Consider the following 6,000-nt stretch of genomic DNA (forward strand, 5'->3'; position numbering starts at 1 on the left):
CACCTGATATCATGCTGAGCTATTTTCGGACTCGATTCGGATTAGCAAAGGTTCAACTCAGTTTAGCGTAGATTTAGGAGAATAGTGCGAGGGTTTGAGTGATGGAACATGACTGTTGAATAGAGGATGAGCAGACTGGTGGCTGAGGTGGAGCTGAAAAGCTGGGTGGAGAGAGTCGTGACCAGCATGCTGTGGAGCACTATCTGTTCTTAGGTGTATAGGGTGGGCACACACACACACACACACACACACACACACACACACACACACACACACACACACACACACACACACACACACACACACACAGACAAAACTACAAAGACACTTGTGGTTAGCCAGGAATCTAAGAATCATGAAGATCCAATAGTAGTGCCAGCAAGGATTACCGTACATCTAAAACCTCCAACAGGGCAAAATTAACCTGCTGTCAAGGTAAAAGCTTTTTCATTTTAGGAATAGAGAAAAAAAACACATTCCCTGACGAAGACAAAACTATATTTATACAGTGGTGACTGGCAACAAGACACAGGTGAAAGAGGATGAGAGACAATTACAAAAGGGTGAAAATGAACAAAAACAGGAAGTAAAATCCACAAGACACACACACAAAAATTCAAAATAAAAAAAGAAAGAAACCACATAAACAACAACTGAGAAACACAAAGTCAGAGAGGAACATATAAGGCAAGTAAAAATAGAAACACATAAGGCACAAAATCCAACAGTTATAAAAAAAGGACCTTGCGATCAGCACTGTAAGCAGTTTTGAATCCCAGTACTCTTTGGACCTGGAAAAAGTCTAGCCTGATTTACATTCATATCTCAGTCATATCCCTTCTTAAGTCCACTTACTACACAAGCCTATCATGTTTCATAGCAGACAAAAGATATTGCTACGTTTGCAAAATTAACAGCATGTAACTGACCACACAATGTATATAGGTGTGAATTTTACCCAGTGGAGCTAGTTATTACTAGTCATTTTTAAGTCTGTCTTCATCTTAACCAACTGCAAATGAAAAAAAAAAAGATTTTTAGTGGCACAGACGGGACAATCTGGCTGAAAGTGGAGCCAGTGTCACTGCTAGTGACAAGCCTCTGGTGAACAGAGTGAATTGCAGTCAGAGCAGGAGCGGTACGCCTCACCCAGGCAGACACAACCAAATAGTGAGAACATACAGGGGACCAACATGAAACACACACAGAAAAAAAATATAATGAGGATACAGACAAGATTGCAACATGATGCCATTATGGCTTACATAAACATATACTGGCTTAATTCAAATAGTAATTAATACTGCTCATTGTAAGAAGGAAATGCAGTCTTGGAAGAAGCTGATTTCTGCCATTACGGATACAGTGATTAGGATTTTCCTATTCATCTTTTTTATTGTTTTAATGCCAGGAAATGCAGCCACACCAGTCCTCAAGTACCAGAATCCATCATTTTAATGTTCTGATTGTGTCTGAGCAGCTCACCAATTAGACGTTTTAAAACTTCTTATAAAGAGTTTATTGTTTAAAAGTAGTCTACACCATGATAAAATATAAACAGTGCCACAGAGTGGTCTAACTAGTTGTTTAATTTTAGGAGTTGATGTACTTGCTCCCTGTTCAGTGATTGTACAGTTCACTTAGCAACAACCTCTTAGAAACCTAGACATGTCTGTAACATTAGGCTTTAGATTATGCTGGTTACAGTGCAGCATAGAAACACAGGCTTTTTGTGATGACTATTGAATTTCCATCAAACTTGTGTTTCTTTTGATTTTTGTTAAGGCGATCAGTCTGCTGGTCAGAAACTTTTGTTTTAAGAGAAATAGCTTTACGAATATTTGATGGATTACCAGAAAGACATCCCCCTTAAAGAGATTTCCTTGGGGATAGGGAGCCCCTATAATTGTTGCCTTGCATGTCTGTCTACAAACTACTTGTATAAATGGATTATAAAGTAAATGTGCAGGATCCACATGCTTTCCCAGATCTTTTCTAAAACTGAGCGGGGTTTTGTTTCTGGAAGTTAAAATTCTCTTGGTACATGGGAGACAGACAGATATGCAGACAAATGGGCAGCAATTCATAAACTTCCTTTATGGGAATAGACCAAGCTAGGATGCTAATGTGTTAATGTTCATAGATGTTGGAGGTATAAGATGACAGGTTAAAAAACGTAAAAAATAAAAAAAAAATAGATAATGAGAGGTGTAAGTAGTTTTTTTTTTTTTTAAAGAGGCGCCTGGGAAACATGCTTTTTAGGCTTAGAGAAAAAATTGATTGCAATAAAAATACATTTATCTTGTAACTAATGAAACAATTTGACATGCTGCTGTGTACTGAAGCTCTCTCAATCAAGACTCAAAGACTCCAGGACTGAAAAATTAACCACTAAAGTAAAACTGCCAAAAAATGTAGATCAGCTAATTGAAGCTCCCTTAGCCTCCCAGGACCTGGTGTCCACATACGGCGACGTCACATTTTTGGTTGTCTAGACCACAATACTAAATTTTGCTCTTTCAAATGGCTTTCCAATGAGCCATATTGCTCAAAGGGGCACAAATGTTGTTTCTCATTTTGTTTTTGTATTCAGGAAAAATGCTGCTCTGTTCAGACAGCAATTAAAGAGTTTTGCACATCATTACTCAGTTTCTATCGAACGCTATAAAGCCAAATAGCAAAGAGAAAATAAAAATACATTCCACGAAAGAGTTTCGGTCTTGGGAGGTTAAAGAAATAAGCCAGTATCTCATGTTAAAATACTAAACTAAACAGTATTAAAAAAGTACTGGCCAAGCAAACCGCTGCACTATAAACAGGTCTTCGTTTTAGTGTTAGCTCAACAAACAATAATTATCAGGAAATGCCGCCAATGTGATGCTGAGCTTCTGTTACACAATGACATGAGATACTTACACGAACTGTTATCATCTAATCTTTCCAAATATATTTATGTAAAATAAATTACGTATACAGTGAGGCTAGGTTAACTCTGACTAATCTAAATGTTTTAAATTTATGTCCTTAAATATATTACAGTTACATTATACTAAGCACATATAATACTAATATTTTAATGAAGGTACATTAACCAGAACTTTGTCTTTTCATCCCTTGATTTTTGCATCTGCTCTGCTATTTTCTAGACTTTAATCATTTTTACAGTTGCTTATTTCGACGACTCTATTAAATAATCATCTGCACCATCTGAAAATTACTTTATAGATTTTTTTTGTGCTGACTGTTAAAATTCGTAGCATACCAAGCATAGAACACACACAAACTGAACTACCGTAGCATATCCACACTAAACGCCAACAAAAGTGTGCAGGGTGAATATAATTTTAAGGTTGGTTTTGAGGTTTAAAGTGGTGCTCACTTGAACTGTTAAATGTATAAATGTTTGTGATTGTGGGATAAATGATCACATTATTATAGCATGATAGAGTAGATAGATGCAGACCTGGATTACAGTTTTTCTCAGTCGCTTTGGTGCGTTTCTCAGATCACAATTGAAATTCTCATAACTATTAGTTCAACCTCCACAACACTCAGTCATTTGTTCACATCATAGTAGCAATTTCTCCTCTCTCTGAACAAACTGCAAATGATTTTGGACATGAATCAGTTGCTTCCATACATTTCCCTGCTGCTTTCTGACATTTCCATTTGCTTATGTCATGTCAGTCAAAAGTAATCATACCTATGGATGCTGAATAGTTGTTCCCAATAAAACTAATAGTCATACATCCATTGATTGAGTCATCACACACAAAATTGTTGAACAAGTTATCACATGCCAAATATTGGCCATCTATCAAGCAAATCCTATACCTTTCTGTATCATTTTTCCTGGAAATGTCTCCGAAATTGAACAATTGATCTCAGGTGAATTACAGCTGTCACTCATGAGGAGGCGTGTGAAAGTTTAGTTGTAACCAATGACAAACAACTTGTTCACTGTCAATTATGGATGAATCCTGTGAATCCCCAATTGGCAAGCATATATAAACTGCGCAGGAGCTAGTGTGTACCATTTCTATACTTCTGTGACACAAAATGGAAGGTCAGCACCGTGGAAGAGGGGTGAGGATGCGGGGAGGAAGGGGAAGGGGAAGAGGGAGAAGAGGCAGATATAGGCGGATTCCTAATGAAATAAGGGCTACAATTGTGGACCATGTTGTCAATCACGGCCTCACCATTGAGGAGGCTGGTCGAAGGGTGCAACCCAATATTGGAAGAACTACTGTCAGTTCAATCATTCAAACATTCCGTAGGGAAAACAGGTATGCAAACAGTAATACACTGTACTGTACTGTGCCATCTCAGACACATCACATGTTACTGTACTGTATTTGCAATTTCACAAAAAGTTCACTCTGCACCACATAGGATTGTAAGACAACCTCGCGGAGACGGAAGAGGGCCCCTTTTTACCCCACAGCAAGAAGAAGCCATTTGTGCAATGGTCATTGCAAACAATGCAATAAAGCTGAGAGAAATACAAAGCGCTGTCATAGAGAATTACACGGTATTTGGCAATATTGAATCTGTTCCAATTTCAACAATTGACAGAGTACTCAAGAAAAATGAAATCCACATGAAGCAATTGTATAAAGTGCCATTTGAACGAAACAGTGACAGGGTGAAGGAGATCCGTCACCAGTATGTGCAAGTAAAGCTGGTCTTCTATGTTCTGCACTGCAAACTGTTTTACAGTACTTCGTAGTTTCATGCAGTACACTTGCAATTCCACAGCACATACTCTACAATGTGTTTCACCGAATGCATGCATTACTGTTTGTTACTGTACACAGGCATATTGTGACATTGCATTTCTGTCTCTCTCTAAAGCGTGTACTGGAGCTGGAAGCCAGGGAAACACTGCACACATTCATATATGTTGATGAGGCAGGTTTCAATCTGGCCAAAGGCAGAAGGCGTGGAAGAAATCGCATTGGACAGAGGGCAACCACTGAAGTCCCTGGTCAGCGCGGAGGGAATATTACCATGTGTGCAGCCATCTCAGACAACGGCGTCCTCACCCATATCCCCCTTCTTGGTCCATACAATACCCAACATCTCCTGACATTTTTAGACACTCTTTACAGGGACCTAGTCCCTGAGAATGAGAGAGGTGGAGGCCAACCCAGCAAGTATGTTGTTGTCTGGGATAATGTCCGTTTTCACCAATCCCATCAGGTCAGAGTGGTTTGCAGCACATGACAGAATTCTGGTTGAATATCTCCCTCCATATTCCCCATTCCTTAATCCAATAGAGGAGTTTTTCTCTGCCTGGAGGTGGAAAGTTTATGACCGGCATCCACATGAGCAAATGGCCCTGCTAGCAGCCATGGATGCAGCATGTGACGACATCACAGCAGGGTCCTGCAGAGGATGGATTCGCCACTCCAGGAGATACTTTCCTCGCTGCATTGCGAGGGATAACATCTGTTGTGATGTAGATGAAAATATGTGGCCAGACAGACAGGAACGTCTGGATGTGCCAGAATGATTTACTGTACTGTTACATGTGCTGTTTATTGTTCACATTAGTGCACAGCTCTACCAAATGGGTGATTTTATGTTTACATGTATTCTACAGTGAACAAGTGACTGTAGCATATTTTTCTTTTGCACAATTCTGTAGGATTACAAACATTTCTACACAATGGAAATGTGAAACGTACGTATTCAGTGTCTCAGTTACTCCCAAGACTCCCATAACATCTACAGTGACTTTACTGCACATTTCAGATGGCTGTACAGGTAGGCCATAGTGCTGTCATCAGCATTTTCAGGTGTCACCAATTGTTTTTGCAATGGGAAACACTGAAATTATAAACTGTCATAGTGGAAACATGACAATGCCATTTGACTATCTTGTTCATAAAGATGGTGTCAAGACTTTTCATTTTGATGGCACTGACAGTTTCATTGACATGGATACTTGCTTTTGAGGTATGGATAATCAATTCTGTGCATGTGACGTGCTTTTGC

The sequence above is a fragment of the Astatotilapia calliptera genome, chromosome 7, assembly GCF_900246225.1.
Source record: "Astatotilapia calliptera chromosome 7, fAstCal1.2, whole genome shotgun sequence".
In the NCBI taxonomy this organism is placed as follows: domain Eukaryota; kingdom Metazoa; phylum Chordata; class Actinopteri; order Cichliformes; family Cichlidae; genus Astatotilapia; species Astatotilapia calliptera.